At 41.5% G+C, this 21,807-nt stretch overlaps 1 long non-coding RNA gene across 1 annotated transcript in view; it reads right to left on the bottom strand.

Moving 5' to 3' along the window:
- Window positions 1–21,585, bottom strand: part of LOC124545326 — a 42,403-nt gene extending 20,818 nt beyond the window's left edge. Inside the window, exon 1 of the long non-coding RNA XR_006967602.1 lies at window positions 21,472–21,585. This is a non-coding gene — a long non-coding RNA (uncharacterized LOC124545326). The remainder of the gene's footprint in view (window positions 1–21,471) is intronic.
- Between the last annotated feature and the right edge of the window lie 222 nt (window positions 21,586–21,807).

Below are 21,807 nucleotides of genomic sequence, written 5' to 3'. Positions count from 1 at the left end.
GAAAAACACGACAACGTTAACGAACAGAACAAACAAGTTAGGGAAGAGATTACAGCTGTTACCATTCAATGTCAGGACAATAAAGAACAATTACGTGTGGATAGTAAGGCTTGTGCTAATAACAGTAATGAAAAAGTTGGCACTGTTGCACAAGAATCAAGTAGCACACGTGTAGACACAACAAAATCACAGATACACGAAATTAATGCAGTCACCGAACAATGTCCTAAAAACGCAGTACAGATTCGCGACGAAGTTAATTTAGAGTCAGTGGAAGTTTTACACACTGTGCATACGGAAGTTGTTAATAAAAGTGAACGACACAACAACCAAATTGACGAAAGTAGTAAAGTAATAGAATTAACAATTATTTCAGTCACCAATACGTCACAGAACCCGCCACGTTGCGAAGATTTGTCAGACTTACGCAGCGCGTATCATGTGAGCAATTTACAGAGACTACGAGACGTAAAATCCGAAAAGCCACGCGACTTAAAATCTGAAAAGCTACGCAACTTGAAATCCGAAATGACACAGACGAACAGATTCACACACAAACCTGAACGTGTTATCAAACTGAGTGACGAGAACGTAGATTTCGAGCAATTTGCATTTCTAAGAAAATCTAAGGAATTTAATAATGACAGCGTACAGGTACACGCTTTACACTGTATACGACAATTTATCTTTGTACATTCACCGCTATTACCTGTAATGCAGAAACTAGCTTTGAACCAGAGGCGACAATTTGCTATTGTATTTTCATCAGCATTACGTATTATACAGAAACTGGAATTAGCAAGAATACAGCGATTTACTTTTGGAATTTTACCGCCATTGCTTGCAACGCAAAAGCTAAAATTTATTTGCAGTGCGTAATTGACCTCAGGGGATTCATTACGCTTTAATGAATATGTGCCGTAGCGAGCATAGGGCCCCGAGCTGTAGTAGTGCTGTTTCATCTTTAGTTTTCTGCACTGCTGCCTTCTCTTCTACTATCCTTTATATCTATCAGAACTGCTCTTTGACTATTGCTCTACCTAGTATTAAGAAACATTGTAATGAAAACCCGATATGACAAATCTTTTACCGAATGTGACAATTTTCTTTAGGCACTCCAGAACTACCAGCGTAATTTTAATATCAGATAAAATTTTAATCATCAGTATGGGTAATATTAGCAGCAACAGCGAATGCATTTTAGTAACAATAGACGTTTTTCACCACAATAGCATGAAAGTCTGCCGCTTAGCATACCTAACCAACAATGCAGTCTACAAGGTCAAGCAAACTTTAATGTTTCGCCGCGTGCACGTATAGTCCCAGTCCCAACAAATAGTAACGCATGGCAGCAAAGAAATAACTACGTACAGACAACACACTATTTCAACTCGCATCGCAATGCGCCGTATAGAAATTACTATCAGGACAGACGTAAAAAAATGATGAGCACAATTTTCAGCGTACATTTAATAACAGTCGACCTTATGAGCAGCAACAACATCAGCAACAACAAATAATCATGAGTGATCCAGACAATAGGTGTCATCGATAGCGTAATACGTCAGTAAGAAATAACAGAACAGTTCATATAGTGAATATGCCACAGCATCCTCCCGTAAATAACAGGACCTACGATAGAATTTAACCAGATACAGCACAGATTGCATATTATAGTAACGCAAACATTACTTTTGACACGCAGAATTTTGCTCACGAGAATGTTATTTGAAACACGCTCTGTTGAATGCACGACTTTTATCGCACCCAGATCTTACTAGAAATTTTTCCATTGCCACTGGCAGTTCCAACACCGCTTTAGGCGTACACATTTTTCAGGAAATTGAAGAAATGGTTCTACAGTAATTAAAAGCATCGCATTTGCAAGCCGCATTCTGTCACCTGCTGAGCGAAATTATTCCGTTATAGAACTGGAAACATTATGTGTTGTATGGGCTTTTACGAGATTTCGGCACTTTCTTTATGGCAGACATACCACCGTTTATACAGACCACAGAGCGATACAATTTTTACTTTCGGCCAAATTCACGCACGATAGATTAAGCAGATGGAAACTTTATTTACAGGAATTTAATTTTACGATTGTTCACATTCCGGGCACACAAAATGTTATAGCAGACGCACTATCGCGTTCTCTCGGCAACAATCAGCAAGACGTAGCAACCAACTTCTGCAAAACAAATTTCAGTGTCATGTACATTCAGCAAGTTGCATTTGAAAACTTTATTTCATCGTCATTACAGGACATAGCAAAGGAGCAAAATAAAGACAATGTGTGGAAAGAAATTAAACACCTTTGGCAAGATAGAAAAAATGTTACGATTAGGAACCATTACACTGTACGCAATGACATTCTGTTTCGCCGCTCTCATCCTGACAGCAACAATTGGTTATTATGCATTCCTGACGAACTGGTTAACAAATTAATTTGGTACACTCATTTAAGTTACGCACATTACGGAGCACGAAAATGTTTTCTTATACTGAGACAGAACTGTTATTTTACCAACATGGAGAAACGTATACGACGAGTTTTAGCGTCTTGTAAAATTTGCCAGAAAGCTAAATCAGACACCACTTCACATATTCCTCCTTTATATCCCATTGTACCTGTGAAATTAAGACACATGGCCGCAGTAGACATTTTTGGTCCGATTCCGAGAACTAACAGAGGTTTTTGCTACATCTTTGTCGCTGTTGAGCTCACTTCAAAATTTGTTACTTTCGCTCCATTACGCAAAGCTACTGCTAAAACTGTTTCGAAAGCATTTGTAAAACATTTTCTATTTCATGTAGGGCATGTGATGAAAGTAATTTCTGACAATGGATCTCAATTTCGTAGTAGCTTATGGACACGCATGTTACGAACTAGAAACATTTCTCCGATTTATATATCCAAGTACCATGCTTCTTCGAACCCCTGTGAAAGATTAATGAAAGAAATTGGTAAGCTGTGCCGAATATACTGCCACAGAAGACATATTGATTGGGATACACACATACTCTCATTCCAAGATGTAATTAATTCCATTCCAAATGAATCCACTATGCTATCTCCGTCTGTTATACTGAAAAACGTTGAACCACCGAACAAAATTAAAGAATTAGTAAACTTCCCTAAATGTCGTCGACTAAGACACCACGAAATAATTGACATTGCGCGGAACAACATCAAACGTGCCGGAGAAGACAGCAAAAACAGGTTTGTAGACGCCGAGACTTTCACGTTGGACAGAAAATATTAGTACGTACACACTATTTATCCAGCAAATTAAAAGGTAAGTGCAGTAAATTTGAACTTCTATACGCAGGTCCATATCGGATTCGCAGCATCCCTCACCCCAATGTTGTACACGTCGAAACTTTGAGAACCAGAAAATCGAAAGGCAACCACCATATCTCAAACATTAAACCGTTTATTGAATGAAGACACTGTATGATTCAACACACTATGATGCCATTTACTAATGCAATTATATTCACATGACTAATTACTGATGATTATCGTATTTTTTCTTGGCAAGTGCCCGGCAAGGTAAGGTTAGCAGGTTGCTTTTCTTGTCGTTACACATCAGACCGTGGACATTTTCCATTTTTTTGTGTATATGATTGTACTCCAGTTTTGTTTGTATGCACTATGATATAGTTAAGATATAACACACCAGTCGACTTTGACATTCTTTTTGCCCTATGACATCTCAAGATCGTGACTGTTTTACATTTTTTGCTGCTGCATTGTATTATTCTGGGTACATTTTTGCATCTGAACACTGTCAATGTCTTTGACATATTACGTTTTCTGTCATGTTATGCTGTATGGTTAATTGTGTCACCATTAACCAGTCATTATTTAGTGGGTATATGATTTAAATGCAAGACATTAATCTCTGTTCATCAATTTCAGAAAGAAATGATGCGTGTAAGAAATAAATTCAACAGAAATGGGAATTTCACCTACGGAATAAACGAAAGAAGATGCAATAACTTTATGAGGAAGAGTAAATGGATCAGGATTGGCAGGCATTAACAAGAATATACTATACTCATCGTAGAATAGCAGTCTTAACTAATTTTTTCTTTCAGAATACAAGGTGATTGATGCAGGCTATCAGACAGAACTACACATCTTAGCTTTAGTGATGAAATATGCTAGAGATAAGGAATAGTTGTGTAATGAGTAATGAAGTGATTTTTGCAGATGATAATGAATACTGATGAATAATGATGAAGGATATGGTATTATGAATAATGAAGTTTTTATTTACAGGTGATGATAATAATGAAGTTATGATAATATGGGTAATGAAGTGATTGATAATGAAGTTTTTTCTTTACAGATGAGAATAATGTTGAAGTTATGTATTTATGCTATGTAGTTATTTAAGTATTTGTTGCAGTTTGCTTTGACAGCAGGTGTTATATTGCATAGTAGGATGACGGAAAGTTTTGGAAAGGATAGCTATGGAACACATTTTTATACACATTTCACCACCTGTTAATTCGAAGTTCACTACTTTTCAGCATAGTGTGCATTTCTTCTTTCAGGTCAATAATCCATTTTGTATTTTTTCCAGGAGATGCTTGTCATGATATTTACTAAACCTGTTACCTATTATACCTGTTCTAGTACTTGCATTTTTATTTTTTACCCATTTGTGTTTATCATTTATAAATGTGATCACATATACTGCCTTGTTACATAACCTTGCTACGGCTGACTCATGACGAATGACGTTACCTATCCTCATTTGCAGCACTAGGTCAAAAGCAAATAGTGTTATGCCTCAGCAATTAATTATCGATCCCAACGCAATGCATTGCTAACAAAAAAAAAAAAAAATGTATTACCAGTCCCAAGTAGTGATACCAGTTTGAGAAAGTTCTGAGTAATACTGATTAGCTCTGAATAGTATGTCACTTGAGTAATGACTTCTTAATGAGACAACAAAAATACACATATATATAAAATAATGCTTAGTAACTGGCTAGTAATTGCCACTGTTATTGTAATGAGACTACTTATAATCCCCATGATTATTAATGCTATGACTATAATTAACTGATTTTTAATAATGACTTTGTAATGATCTGAATAATAATGAATGAGGAACAATGCTTTATACTATTCGATACCTGATGGCCACTGAGTGCCAATAATTAGTGTCACTTAATGAATTGTTATTAATTATGCCATTAATTAGCTCTTGTTTTCAATGTTCATACTTTATAATTGGAAATGAATGTGACTGTTTAATAATGCTTTGTAATTAGAAGAAGGCTAATGATTCTTACTAGATTGGAATGACACATAATTAATTAACTATGCTATTGTTTCATAATGCTTTGTGATTAGAAAAAAAACTAATGATTATTACTATTGAAATGACAAATGATTAATTAACTATGCTATGTTTTTTAACTGGAAAAGAATGCGACTGTTTCATAATGCTTTGTAATTAGGAGAAGGCAAATGATTCTTACTATATTGAAATGACAAATGATTAATTAACTATGCCATACTTTGTAACTGGAAAGGAATGTGACTGTTTCATAATGCTTTGTAATTAGGAGAAGGCTAATAATTCTTACTATATTCAAATGACAAATGATTAATTACGCTTTGTAACTGGAAAAGAATGCGATTGTTTAATAATACTTTGTAATTAGGAAAAGGCTAATGATTAGTACTATTGGAATGACAAATGATTAATTAACTATGCTATGCTTTGTAACTGGAAAAGAATGCGATTATTTAATAATGCTTTGTAACTAGGAAAAGAAGATTACTGATTCTATGTAAAACAATTAATGAACATTTTTCTGTAATACTACATACATGGTACAGAAATGTTCAATAACTGGGCTATGAATGCCGCAAACTACTACTGTAATTGACAATATTATGTCACTTAATGTCCTTCACCTCATGAGCTAACTACCCTGAATTACTGCGATGTCCATTTGTCCTGTTTATCCTAGTGATCATGGAGCACTATCTTTGGTTCTGCACTAATTCTACGTTGGCGTGCCTTGTAAAAGCGTGGTGTTGACACGACATGCTGTCCATCATTGTGAGCGATGAAGACGTTATTATGGTCCCACTGTTTGGTGTACCTAATGTACTGCCAAAATGAAAACATGAAACATTAATACGACAGTTCAGTGTCTTGGCTACACTGATAAATTCTGAGGGGAAAAGAACTTCAAGTTGTGTCACTTGGTGTTGTACTTCTGTGGAATGATATGGACTTTCAAAACTGCTGTGTGCAATCTAAAGTGCTACAACCATGATGCAATCCTTCCCTTTCCTATCCTAATTCTTGTCACATAGTGAAAATCATTTTTGCTAACATTATTTATGTTCATGGCTATACATTTTTTCAATTCGCTAAACTCCAGTGCGAGTACACTTATGTCACTGGTCGACATGATTTTTTTTTGCTATTATGTTTATTTATTGCCAAAATGCTAAAGACATTTTTTTGATTTGTTCTGAAGTACAGTATATGTGCACTTTTGTCTTTTATATTGTATATACATTTTTTATTTTCTGAACTACAGTGCATGTGCACTTCTGTTAGGTGTTAATATGTTTTCTACTGAACTTCAGTGCCTGTACACTTTTCTCATTTTTCAATATGATTTCCACTATTCTGTATATTCAATACTTTAATGCGTATGCACTTATGTCATTTGTTACTAATTGTACATACATTTCATCAATTACTGATATGTTCTCAACTGCAGTGCATGTGCACTCATGTCACTTGTCAACATAATATTTTGCCAGTCTATTTATTTGTTCTGAATATGCTAAAGAATTTTTTTCAGTGCCTGTGCACTTTGTTATCTGTCAGATAATTTGTATATACATTTTTCTGATTTGTTACTATGTTTTGTACTCACATTTTGTCTTTGTCTGATATATTTTGTACTTAGTGCGTGTGCACAACATTTAAATATTATGTAAGTTGTAGAATTTTGTTAATTAAAGAAAAATTTTGCCGCGCTTGGCAAGTCCAAATGACTCACCATCGCTGCCAAATTTTTCCCCCCCCCCCAGTGGAGGGTTATGAAACACGTATGTAACATAGCAGCGATGGCGAGGCATTGTAGCATCTGTGACCAAAGAGTATGCGCTTGACCGCGCGAGTGTTGCGAGCGGTTCTTAGTCTGTCAGTAGTCGTTGCAAGTCTGTAGCTCTGTCTAGTTGAGGGCAGTAGTCTGTCAGTAGTCGTCGCGAGCAGTAGCTCTGTTCAGTGGCGTGCAGTACGCTAGTAGTCGTCATGCAGAGCGGTCGGTCAGTGGTAGCAGTCCAGTGGGATTGCGTGATGTTGTCTGGGGACAACACTGGTCAAGATGCTGAATGAGGTATACTGTTAATTAAGATAATCATCGGATAATGTAAAGTTTAACTATTGTAACTAATTTTCAACAAGTGCCCCCAATAATAACTTTGATTTCAAAAGCAATTTTACATAAAATTTTCATTTAATTGAAGTAACTATTTCGTTCCACTTCCCTAAACAAAAGTTTCAGTTTTCAATTAGATTACAAAAAAAAAAAAAAAAAAAAGGGAATATTATTATTTGCAATGCAGTTCCTCCAAGCGGTGCGCAACAACAAGAGCAGAAATTTGACTAGGTGTTGCAATGAGGTAAGAATTTAATTTTGATTTTTGCACAGGGCCAAAGACCGATATTTCGGTTTAATTGAATCATTATTATCATTTTTCTGAGATTTTCTTATCACTGAATGGACCTTAATTTTTATGAAGAACTTATACTTGAGTCAGATTGCGATTCTCACTTTTATTGTCATTAAATTTAATTGCTAGGGAGGTTACGTTTGGCTCCCATTCATTTATTATTTCTGTCAATAAAATTTTGTGGGGAGGTTACACTTAGCGCAATGTCCATTGGCATTCATAAATAATATTTCTGTCTTGTAAATTTTTGTGGGGAGGTTACAATGTATGTGATCGGTTCTGGAACAATGTTCGTTGTGCAAATGTCTTGATCATTTGACTATTTACAGGTTTGTAATATCTATGTAATCATTCAATGAGTTCCATTAAGGATTTATAGGGAGAAGCTTTTGTTCACGAGGGGATTTAAGGAACTTCTGGCACAATTTGACCTAATAAGAATGTTTATAAATTATAATATGAACATGTGTGCGTTGATGCGAAGTTTTCGTTATGTAGAACTAAAGTGTGTTATCTTTTGTTACTGGTTATCATTCTTTCCGTGGTGGTGAATTTAAGCTACTTCAAATTTGTTAATGTTCAGGTCCTTTCATACATTTCAAACAAAAATATGTTTCGTTCGTGCCAATGAGAGGACCTTCTTTTAATGCTACCTACTACTCCTCTTCAGAAAAGATATTGAGAAAAGACACTTGTTACAGAACGTGTTACTTCTACACCATTCTTGTCCCTAGTGAGATTTTCTTCACCCTCCCCCTGCACCCCCATGTAAAATGAACCAAGTGAAAATATCTGCACTACTTTTACTGTTTGTAAATCACATTTGCTGGATTCCTTATCTTTGAAAAGACAAAAATTGTAAGACTCCAAGCTTTCGATGCTTTGTGTCTGACACTGCTACTCACAATAAGAATAACACTGTGTCGGCCTTATAGCACTGTAGTGTAATTACATAGTTTCTGTTGTGCTGTGCATCGAAATCGTTTATTGTTGCGAAGCGAATAATGAAGAAAATTTCTGATCTATTTTCGGAACTACTAACAACTCGGACAAGGTATTTTATGAGATACAGAAGCATGTGTGATCCACATTGCTTGATAGCTGCTAAGGAAGAGAGACGTTGTTGGAAAGGAATAATCACAGACAATGATGCATGACATGAAACACAATACATGCGCAACGGAGGTCGGATGTTACAAGGAAAATCTGTCCAGATTTCACCGCATGGGAAAACAAGATAGCGGACATAAATAAAGTTTATGTTTACCACAGGTCATACTCCCAACATGAAGGACAATATCGGACCCTCAGTAAGGAATACGCCCTCCTCGGCTACTAACGCACATTTCGTTCCTCGTATTCATGGTGGCTACAAAAACGTACAAGAGTCCTGGCAGGATGTTTTCCCACTCCTCTCACAGTTCTTGCACGGTCAGGGGGGTAGGGAGAGGGAAGTTCCACGTCTGCCAATACCATCCTAGGTATGGTCTATAGGGTTTCGGACCGGGGAGTATGCAGATCTTTGCACACATTCAGTATCTTCAGTTCTCTATGTGTCCGACACCTGAGCGCTCCTGTGTGTGTGTGGGCAGAGGGGGGGGGGGGGGAGGGGGGGCATTGTAGTTCATAAACAGGGACCCTTTTCTTTTGTTGGGCCATCAGTCTTCTGCCTGGTTTGATGTGGCCCGCCACGAATTTTCTCATGTGTCAACCTCTTCATCTCAGAGTAGCGCTTCCAACCTACATCTTCAATTATCTGCAGGATGCATTCCAATCTCTGCCTTCGTCTACTGCTTTTACCATCTACAGCTCCCTTCAATACCATGGAAGTCATTCGCTGATGTCTTAAGAGAGATCCTATCGTCCTATCCCTTCTTCTTGTCAGTGTTTTCCACGTAATCCTTTCCTCTCCGATTCTGCGCAGAACCTCCTCACTACTTACCTCATCAGTCCACCTAATTTTCAACATTCGCCTGTAGCACTACAACTCAAATGCTTCGATTCTCCTCTGTTACGATTTTCCCATAGTTTCACTATCATACAACACTGTACCCCAGACGTACATTCTCAGAAAAGGTTTCCTCAAATTAAGGCCAATGTTTGATACTAGTATAATTCTCTTAGCCAGGAATGTCCTTCTTGCCAGTGCTAGTCTGCTTTTGATGTCCTCCTTGCTCCGTCCGCGATTGATTATTTTACTGTGTAAGTAGCAGAATTCCTTAACTTCATCTACCTCGTGACCATAAATTCTATTCCCAGAATGAGATTTTCACTCTGCAGCGGAGTGTGCGCTGATATGAAACTTCCTGGAAGATTAAAACTGTGTGCCGGACCGAGACTCGAACTCGGGACCTTTGCCTTTCGCGGGCAAGTGCTCTACCAACTGAGCTACCCAAGCACGACTCACGCCCCGTCCTCACAGCTTTAATTCCGCCAGTACCTCGTCTCCTACCTTCCAAACTTCACAGAAGCTTTCCTGCGAACCTTGCAAAACTAGCACTCCTGGAAGAAAGCATATTGCAGAGACATGGCTTAGCCACAGCCTGGGGGATGTTTCCAGAACGAGATTTTCACTCTGCAGCGGAGTGTGCGCTGATATGAAACTTCCTGGCAGATTAAAACTGTGTGCCCGCGAAAGGCAAAGGTCCCGAGTTCGAGTCTCGGTCCGGCACGCAGTTTTAATCTGCCAGGAAGTTTCATCAATTCTGTTGTTAAGTTTCTCACTGTTCTCATTTCTACTAGTTCTCATTACCTTCGTCTTTCTTCGATTTACTCCCAATCCATTTCTGTACTCATTAGACTCTTCATTCCATTCAGCATATCATGTAATTCTTCTTCACTTTTACTGAGGTTAGCAATGTCATCAGCTAATCTTATCATTGATATCCTTTCACCTTGAGTTTTAATTCCATTCCTGAACCTTTCCTTTATTTCTATCATTGTTTCATCGATGTATGGATTGAACAGTAGGTGGAAAGACTACATCCCTGTCTTACCCCATTTTTAATCTTAGCACTTCGTTCTTGGTTGTCCATTCTTACTATTTCCTCTTGGCTCTTGCACATAATGTATATTATTCGTCTGTCCCTATAGCTTATCCATATTTTTCTCAGACTTTCGAACATCTTGCACCACTTTTCGTTGTCGAACGCTTTTTCCAAGTCGACAAATCCTATGAACGTGTCTTGATTTTACTTTAGTCTTGTTTCCATTATCAACCACAACGTCAGAATTGCCTCTCGGGTGCCTTTATCTTCTCTAAAGCCAAACTGATGGCCATCAAGCACGTCCTAAATTTTCTTTCCCATTCTTCTGTACATTATTCTTGTCAGCAATGCATGAGATATTAAGCTGATTGTGCGATAATTCTCGCACTTGTCAGCTCTTGCATTCTTCGGAATTGTGTGGATGGATATTTTTCCGAAAGTCAGATGGTATGTTGCCAGACTCATACATTCTACACATCGACGTGAATAGTCGCTTTGTTGCCATTTTCCCTAATGATTTTAGAAATTCTGATAGACTGTTTGAAATCCCTGGGCTAGCAGGACGGAGTGTATGCAGTTATATTTGTGGAAAGGGGCCAAAACACACACAATCACACAAGCAAGGATCAAAACCCTCAAGGTTTTAATGAAAGACCTCCTTTGATTTAACTAAGGTCGGCTGAAGGCTACATCGAAAATCCAAGGGAAAAGGCCTTAGCAAGGAAATGAGGTACAGGACTTCTTCTGGAGGTTTCACTTCTTTAGAAAATATTTTTATCTTCAATATAAATAGGCTGAAAGCCTTAGCTTAAATTTTTCCCATAGAACTCGGCTGAAGGCCTCACATTAATCAAGAACAATGTTACGGCTTAAGGCCGAGACAAAGGTTTTCAAAGTTTTATCTAAATAGGCTGAAAAGTGAGCTGAAGGCCGTATATCAACAAAACAATTTAACGGCATAAGGCCTAGGAAGAAGAGCTTTCAATTTGAAAAGGCTGAAGGCCTCATCTTAAAATATTTCGTATAAAACTCGGCTGAAGGCCTCATAATAAAGAATAACAATCATATGACTTAAGGGCAAGACAAGGATTTTGAATTTTTAATGTAAGAGAGATTAAAATCTCGGCTAAAGGCCACACATCAGGCAGAAAACAATTTGACGGCTTAATGCCTAAAGGGAAGAGCTTGTAAATTTCAACTAAGATAGACTAATGGCTTGTCCTAAAATGCTTCACATAACTCTCGGCTGAAGGCCACATACGAAACCCAAACAGTCTCACGGCTTAACCCAGATAAAGAAATTTACTATTTTTAATTTAAGTTGGAAAACTCGACTGAAGGCCACATAAAAACTAGAAAATATTTCTTACGGCTTAAGGCCTAGGCACAAGGAATCTTCAATTTTAATTCTGAAAGACTGAAACTCGGCTGAAGGCCACATACCAAACAATTTTTTTTATGGCTTAAGGCCTAAGAAGTAAAGCCTTGCAAAGGCCACACAGAGTACTTAAGACTAAAAAGGAAATCACTATGTAAAACAGAAGGAGCGGCGCTGGGAAGTTTCCAAGGATCGGCCTGGGAAGGTATCACTAACGTACGTTTAGGTGAGAAAGATTGGCAGACCGACAACCTCTTAATCGGAAGGCAACCCAATCGCAAGCCAGCCGACGAACCAACCAACGAGATCAGTTCTGCTCCACCCGACCAGCAAAATGACGACAAGATGTCAATAGCACAACGTTCTGGATACTATTGCCCAATCCAGCCAAGTGAGCATAAACGCCCAAAACTACCAACAACACCTCAGCTGTCGAACTACACGCCGTGCTGGACAGCGTCAACTCGGCGAGGAAAATACACTGCCTAAAAGTACGTCAACGACCAGGGCAGGTCACTGGAACGTCAACGGCCACAAGGCAGAAGATACCGCTGGTACACTACATTGATGAAGGAATGAATTAAATTAAGTTAAACACCACACAGGGAGTCAGCTGCAATTCTAGCCGGCTTCAATTCATACACGGTGTTGCTCTCGGGAATCTCCCAGAAAGCTACAACCAGGATCAAACGAAGAGATGTGATAGCAGCTGAGGCTATCATACAGGTACAGTGAGTCCCAGGATCGGTGGGCGACGAACTTCGCAACCCCCGCAAGAAACGCCTTACAACTCCAACCGCGCGTGCACACTGCCAGCGGCTCCGGCCTGACTACGCGCCACGGAGACTTCCTCGCTGATTTGCCCCAACCGACCGACTGCCTCACACACGGAAACGGCCAAAAGACCAAATACACGTCGGCCGATGAGACGACCGGCCGTACGACCAACCAACGGTCGTTCCCGCTCCAGTCTCCTTCCGTCGGACAGTTCACGTGTTTCCCCAGCGGTCGGCAAGTACTGTCTATCGGCACTTCACTGGCGCTCCGCCCCCGACGCTGACTTCCAGACAGACGACGACCCAGAAATACTATCGGTCGCTCCAGAGATGGTACGACAGTGCACTTATCGATAAGCGCTGCTGCTGCCACTCACGGGCAAGTAAGGCATAAGTTTGTGACACCAGTAAATGGAATAAGTAAACGAGGCGGCAGTGCCGTAAAAGAAGATGACAAACAATAAATGGCATATCTTCTGGTAAACCTTCCGGGATGTAAGGTCGTGGTCCATGAAACTCTTCAGTTCCTAACGTTTCGTCCAGAGCTGCGCTGGACATCTTCAGAGAGGTGTTTCTCCTCCGGTGAGTCTTGCGCAGCTCTGGACGAAACGTTAGGAGCTGAAGAGTTTCATGGACCACGACCTTACATCCCGGAAGGTTTACCAGAGGATATGTCATCCGGTCGTGAAAGCTTTCATACTATGAATAAATGGCATGAACGCGAGCCGCGCACGGCTCACTGTTATCTATCCCTTCTCACGCATTTGACGTTAAGTCCGCCAAAAAAATGGTTTTGAGCACTATGGGACTTAACATCTGAGGTCATCAGTCCCCTAGAACCTGGAACTACTTAAACCTAACTAACCTAAGGACATCGCACACAGCCATGCCCGAGGCAGGATTCGAACCTGCGACCGTAGCAGTCGCGCGGTTCCGGACTGAAGCGCCTAGAACCGCTCGGCCACCGCGGCCGGCCGTTAAGTCCTCCAAAGCTCTCTTAAAATCTGATTGAAATACTGGATCCCCTAGCTCTACTAAATCGATTCCTGTTTCTCTGAGGGACCTGCTTCACCTCTGAACAGACGGACATGTTCTAGAAGAATCTCCCTGCGATACCGCTGTGTTGTCACGGTACCTGGCTCAGAGATATGCAACGGTGTCTGGTCACGGTGCATAATGCCTCCTAGCACCACAGCGCCTAGGGCATATCGATGACGTTCATGAACATTATGTGATGTTTAGCGTATTCCCCTCTCTCTGCACACAGACTGATGGCCAGAACCACTTGCCGCAGTGCAGCGACATTCGTCGCAAAAAAAAAAAAAATGTTCAAATGGCTCTGAGCACTATGGGACTCAACTGCTGAGGTCATCAGTCCCCTATAACTTAGAACTACTTAAACCTAAATAACCTAAGGACATCACACACATCCATGCCCGAGGGAGGATTCTAACCTGCCACCGCAGCGGTCGCGCGGTTCCAGACTGTAGCGTCTACAACCACTCGGCCACTCCGGCCGGCACATTCGTCACAGAACGTCACTCTGGACCACTGTCGCAGACCGCAACCAACACACTCCCTACACCAACAAACTTCTCCTCGACGATGATCTTGTTGAAGTGGATCACTTAACAGACTTCCGAGCATCCATACCAGCCTGAATTAACCGCTGCGAAATGGTTCTAGTCGAGACATGACTAGCGGTAGCGGTTAGTAGGTGCGATCTGACTAGGAATGACAAGTATGTTCCTTTTCTACATTAGGGTTTCGTATCGATTCTCTTGCTGTGTGGTGGGCCGTCTACGATAACGGCATGCTTTTGCATAGCATTTCCACCTTCAGCGCCCTCTTTTAATCGTGAGATGGCACTGTTGAGCACACTCATTACTGTGGTCACAATAGTGACACTTTGCACGGTTTCGATCTGTCCAACTGCTCGTCCACGATCGTAAGCATTCAAATGACGTCTCGGAGAAGCACTGCCATGGCAAACGGCATGTTGCACTAATTGGTTCCACAACAATCTTCCTGAAACACCACAGTGCATGAACTGTCGAATGCACATAGAGCGTTCGTCCACTGGCTTCGTGGCATTAAACACGTCCCAGCAATACATTTCCTATTGTCATCATTGATTGTGTACTATGCATCAATTGTTGATTGTTCTGTAGATACTGGCAGTTGTTCCTTAGCAGTGTCAGTCGTCCGTTAGCGATTGTCAATCAGTGTCTATATCTCGGTTTTTCTACCATGGATAAGAGTATATATGTAGTGATTGGACTTTGTGAGGAAGATATTGCTCATACATTCGTTATGCAAGCTGTAACCTCCATCACCTTGTGTCACGCGTTAATGTTAGTTATTAAATAAAAAATCTAGTTAATAGCACCATCTTACAAAATAGTGATAATCGTAATTATCTTCCAAAAAGTGTTTGATATCGTGACCGGAACGTAACTGAATCCTTTTTTTTTTTTTTTTTTTTTTTTATCCTAACGAAAATTTCGTTTTACCGCTCAATAGATAATTACTTCATGTTGGAAACCACTGCTCTAACATATATTTTGCTTTTTACTACATGTACATACTAGATACACGATCCAATAAATACAAGCCTTTTCCTGTTTTACAGGTTTCTTTCCGTCTGTCTCCTATTATCGGTCTAGAAAAAGTATTTTGGCAGTTTTTTACTTAAGATTCCAAATTCTTTTGTTCCATTTGCGATTTTGTGTGGCTGTTTCTTCGCATATGTAACACTGTGGTTATCCACCCTGTTACAGTCTAGGAGGTCCCATTATGAAAATTTGTGTGCACGTATTTTTAGATCTAATGGTGTTTCTCACTAATGTTCTTTCTTTTTATATTTGTTGACAGTGTGCGTTTACAGTCTCCAGTATTATCAATTTTTGTGATGTGTGCTGGCATAGTCATTTGTCTGTGTTATGGCGGCTACATGCAGTTCAGTTTCTGTACTTTTGTAGCGTGTGTGTACGACTGTGCGTGGTGAGGGAGGCACTTTAGGATTTGGGAGAGATGTGTGGAAATTGGTAATATTGATTGTCATCGTAACCTATGTGTATTTATCTATGCCTCTATGTATGTGTGTGTGTGTGTGTGTGTGTGTGTGTGTGTGTGTGTGTGTGTGTTTGTTCAAAAAATGGTTCAAATGGCTCTGAGCACTATGGGACTTAACATCTATGGTCATCAGTCCCCTAGAACTTAGAACTACTTAAACCTAACTAACCTAAGGACATCACACAACACCCAGCCATCACGAGGCAGAGAAAATCCCTGACCCCGCCGGGAATCGAACCCGGGAACCCGGGTGTGGGAATGTGTGTTTGTGTTTGTCTATATGTGTATTTTCTGTTGATAAGAATGTAAATTGTTGTGACAGACATAATGGATGAGTTATCGCTTAGTATGCCTCTGTTCTGTACCTGTGTTCGCTATTGTTTCAGTAGCTGCCACAATCTGAGCCTTGATGTTTGTATTAATTTTGTCATTCATGACTTCCTTAAATCATTTCAGATACGACATTGTCAGAATGTCTATGAACACTCATGAGCGATAAAATGTGAGACACCTGCTAAGTTGCGGAAAGAGCTTTTCGCTGGGAACAGCGAATACAGAAAGTTCAGCTTTTCATGTGACAGTGATGACATCACCCCAAATACAGTCGAGCTTGTATGGGAGAGCCGAACGATTTCAGCGCGTTTGGTCGCTATCACGCTCTGGTACGCCAGAGGTTGCTGGTGGGTACTCTGCGCATGGTGCAGTGAATGTCAGCGGTTTCACCTGTCCACCTGTCGCCGTGAGTACTTGATTCTGCTACCCCCCCCCCCCCCGCCCCCCCATTCCCCCGCAGTCAGCTGCCAGCTGCCGTTGTGAGAAACGTGCTGAACATAGGGATCATCTTCAACTTCAGCTGCAAAAAACCACTTTCCCGCTGAAAGCTGGACAACAACCAATGGGCAGCCATACCACCCAGAACCAGCAACCGTGCTGCAACTACCTCTCACCAGAGTTTAAAAACGACAGATCTTTTTTTTTTTTTTTGAGTCATCAGTCTTCTCAGTGGTTTGATGCGGCCCGCCACGAGCTTCTCTCCTGTGCCAATCTATTCATCTCTAAGATATCAGCACGGCGCTCGAGTGTGAGAAATGGGCGCCTTGAGTGTGCAATCGCAACGTGCATTGGTGGACGCTAATTATGGCTCTGAGCACTATGGGACTCAACTGCTGTGGTCATAAGTCCCCTAGAACTTAGAACTACTTAAACCTAACTAACCTAAGGACAGCACACAACACCCAGCCATCACGAGGCAGAGAAAATCCCTGACCCCGCCGGGAATCGAACCCGGGAACCCGGGCGTGGGAAGCGAGAACGCTACCGCACGACCACGAGATGCGGGCGGACGCTAATTATAAAGTACTGTTACCGCGAAAAGCGCCCGTCTCTAACGACCTCGTTGTCGACGGGATGTTAAAGACCGATCTTCTCCTCCTTCTGAAATGTTGCTTACTGTCCCGGATGCAGCTGAAGCATTTAGGCTGTGGTTCTTTTCAGGTTTGCAGAGTGGCTCGCTCAACATTTCATAGTCCAGTGATCCCTCCACTGAAATTCTTTTTCTTGCTGAAACTTTCGGAAATGACAATAAAAGTGCTTTTAACAATAAAAGTGATTTTAGAATGTGTAGACATAGCGTTGAGTGAGATGTTATGTTTTATTTCTCACTGATTTTTTTATTGTTTTACTGTTTTCTATCGCACTCGTTCATTAAAAGATTGCGGGCCGCGGTGGCCGAGCGGTTCTAGGCGCTACAGTCCATGCCTCGGGCATGGATGTGTGTGATGTTCTAAGGTTACTTAGGTTTAAGTGGTTCTAAGTCTAGGGGATTGGTGACCTCAGATGTTAGGTCCCATACTGCTTAGAGCCCTTTGAGCCATTAAAAGATTATAGTACAGACGTTCAAGATCTGTCTGTCATAAGCTCAAACGAACATATAACAATCATATATCCCATCATGCAAGAGTAATAGTTGGGTACGTCAACATTACCATTCGTGAATTTCATGCTGACTTTTAGCACTTTAGAAACAATCGTACGGGAGGCAACCGCAGCTAAGGAACTTGCACATAATGTGAAGGACAATCAAACAGTTTAAAATCCAAGATGGCAAAATAGGCTACGATAAACTGAGTGAAAGTCCGCAATAGCGGTTTAATGTGTTTTTACCTATGTGACTGAGCCGGTACGGCTTGCTGATTTTTTTTGTTTTTATTTTATTTTTTTTTTTTTTTTAATTTTTTTCACCACCCGCTTTCTCAGTACTCGCCGCGATGTCAATATCGAGATCGGATTGGAGTCTCTCTGGTCGCCGCATGTCTTTGGCGAATCGGTTTCCCTCGCGCCGCGAGGCGGACAAAAGGAGGAAGAAGGGGCTTGCAGTGAGATAGTTCCGGACGGTGCGTGAGGTTCAAATGCTTCAAATGGCTATGAGCACTAAGGGATTGAACATCTTAGGTCATCGGTGCCATAGAACTCAGAACTACTTAAACCTAACTAACCTAAGGACATCACACGCATCCATGCCCGAGGCAGGATTCGAACCTGCGACCGTAGTGGTCGCGCGGTTCCAGACTGAAGCGCCTAGAACCGCTCGGCCACAACGGCCGGCCGGTGCGTGAGGAGCGACGTCGATGTCGGAAGGCGAGGCCGCTTTGTCGGGGGCCCCCCAGAAGCAGTCGGTTGCGGACAAACGCCGCGGGCTGGAAGGTCCTAGTGCGGAGCACCGGTGTTGTCCGGACGGCGATCATCGCGTGGTTATTTAAGGGCTGAAAAGTGATTCCTTGGCTCTGCCCTTGGATTCCAACGAAGAATTACGGCAAGTTTGGTGTATGAGGTGAACATAAGAATTCTAAAAGTCGTTAATGTTGGTGGCGCGTATGTCAGACTTGTGAGTGGTGTAAGCTTTGCTTCGGTACTGCAGTGTCCAGCTAGAGCACTGCTTGGGACGAGAGCGTTGATACCAGCATTGTCATCTATTTAGCTGCTCTAAAGTAAATGACTGTTTGGGGTCGAAGGTGGAACCAAGTGAAGGACTGAATCACTTCTTGTCTTATTAAGAAACCTAAGTTGGCCCCAGCGTGCTAAACTCTGTTACCTATAGTTAAAACGAGTAACTGACACTCTGGTAGTGTCCGTGAGTGAACTTTAGAGGCGCTGTTAAGTGTTTGTTGTAAGGTAAAGATTGACTCTGGAGCTTTTCAGTCGGACGCTTATGAATCATATCAATTGCAGTTCACTTCTGATGGTATTTTATGGTTCTACTTGTCATGTCGAAATCGCAGATAGTATTTCCATTATTTAGCTTGGGACGTCATTCTGTGGTTTCGTGTGACACCACCCCCCCCCCCCCCCCCCACCCCCCCGACCAAAAGTTTAAAATGGGTCAAATGGCTCTGAGCACTATGGGACTCAACATCTTAGGTCATAAGTCCCCTAGAACTTAGAACTACTTAAACCTAACTAACCTAAAGACATCACACACACCCATGCCCGAGGCAGGATTCGAACCTGCGACCGTAGCAGTCCCGCGGTTCCGGACTGCAACGCCAGAACCGCACGGCCACCGCGGCCGGCACCAAGAGTTTAAAGTCCCATATATTTTCTTACTGTCTTGCTGAGGTTGCCTTGCGACAGTTGTTGGTTTCTCTTGTCTACTCCACCGTACTGCTGTTAGGTGCGGTGCGGTATAGTCGAAGTGTTCACTAGTACCACATCTACTCCCTCGCCCGTTTTAAGTTTTGCGAGCCGCACCCACATCGATGTATAATCCCAGTATTCAATTCGTGTAAGTTGGTTGCGCCCTGTTAACGTTTTGTAGATCGCAGAAAATCTTTCCCGTGCCGCATGTGATCCTGAAGGAGAGCACGGTGCACAACAGCGCATGACCACGACGAAATCAAGAGATATGTACTGTATATTGTTTTAACTGATGTAATTACTGAGATTAAGAGTTGATTTTTGTGTTTTTTTATTTATTTCGAAAGGAAAAGGTTACATACCTAGTTAATTATAACATCTATGCTTAATTATTTGTCATAATTCGTTGGGTGTAGTATGCAGCACATGTAGGAGGTTTATGGCGTAAAGTGTTTAAAAGGAAGGAAAGCATTTTGTGATACGGCGCGCATCGTAGAAGCTACAGGGTTTGAGCGTACGTTGATAGTGATCAGATTTTGTTGCATTTAAGTCGTTTTAATTAAAAATTTTGTGATCAATATTTTATTGCCTTTAGAGATCACAGATGATATCTACGAAAATTTCGTCCGCAACTCGTGGCGTGCAGTAGCGTTCTCGCTTCCCACGCCCGGGTTCCCGGGTTCGATTCCCGGCGGGGTCAGGGATTTTCTCTGCCTCGTGATGACTGGGTGTTGTGTGATGTCCTTAGGTTAGTTAGGTTTAAGTAGTTCTAAGTTCTAGGGGACTGATGACCATAGATGTTAAGTCCCATAGTACTCAGAGCCATTTGAACCATTTTTTGACGCCCAACTGCCGGTTCATCCGTGGTTTTACTGAGGAGTGACAATTTTTCCTGTGCGCTTGCAAAAAATGGTTCAAATGGCTCTGAGCACTACGGGACTTAACATCTGAGGTCATCAGTCCCCTAGAACTTAGAACTACTTAAACCTAACTAACCTAAGGACATCACACACATCCATGCCCGAGGCAGGATTCGAACCTGCGATCGTAGCGGTCGCGCGGTTCCAGACTGAAGCGCCTAGAACCGCTCAGCCACACCGGCCGGCTGCGTGCTTGTACGTTAGAAGTCGCGGCCCATGAAGTATTAGTTTTGTATGACCCGGATATATATCTCCAGGGTATGAAACGGGTTGTCATAGAGTGAAAAACACAATAAACGTTTTTGGGTGATGACTGCCAACCGCAGTTAAGTAATATATAAAATGCATACTTTAACCATCATCTGTTTTTATTTTAAACTCAAATTCTACCGGTTTCGGTCTTGAACCCTCTTCACGGATGAAGGGCTAAAATGGTTAGGCCGCCATATTGCATTAGGCATTACTTAAAAAGTATAATGCATGCCATGAATGCAAATATATGAGACAGGACTTTAAAAGCAAACATTCGAGTTGTACGGTATACATTTAGAATTCGGATGTTTGCTTTTAACGTCCTGTCTCATATATCTACATTAATACCATGCACTATACATTTTAAGTAATGACTTATGCAGTATGGTGGCTTAAATCATTTTAACACTTCATCCTTGAAGATGGTCCAAGACCGAAACCGGTAGAATTGGGTTTAAAATAAGAACAGCTGATGGTGCAAAAATGCATTTTATACATAAAAACACAATAAACCGCTTTTGCGGACTTGGACTTTCACTCAGTTTATTCTCGACTATTTTAACATCTTTGATTTTAAATTCTTTGATTGACCATCACATTATGCTTAGCACATTACCCTCGGAAGAAGACAAGATATTACTTCCCGGAGAGTTCTTAATTCGCTTGCTTCTAGCCGTTTAAATCTGACAGAGGTCAGGCACGGTTCGTGAGACAGCCTCACCTCTCTGGGCTTCCACGAGCGACGAGAGCGCCAGGACGGCGAAAACGGCGACGGCCACACCTGCAGAGATCTTCATGGCGTTGCGGTCGGTAGCGGCTACGGAACACTAACAACACCTTAACGAACCGCACTCTGCCTTTTAGATCTGGCGTCGTCAACGCCTCTGGTGGGGGCTTACCCGTGTCTGCAGCTGCTTACTGAGCTCACAGGGATTCCCCCCCAGCCGTGGAGGCCTGCCGTTCTCAGAACTGCTGAAGTGGTGTGATGACTGGCGAAACGTCATTGTAGAGGGCTGTGCAGCAGATCACTGGGCGGCAAGCGAGTCGGCCCCTCGCT

This window comes from Schistocerca americana, chromosome 8, assembly GCF_021461395.2.
Source record: "Schistocerca americana isolate TAMUIC-IGC-003095 chromosome 8, iqSchAmer2.1, whole genome shotgun sequence".
Taxonomy (NCBI): domain Eukaryota; kingdom Metazoa; phylum Arthropoda; class Insecta; order Orthoptera; family Acrididae; genus Schistocerca; species Schistocerca americana.
This window is presented reverse-complemented; position numbering and strand designations above follow the sequence as displayed.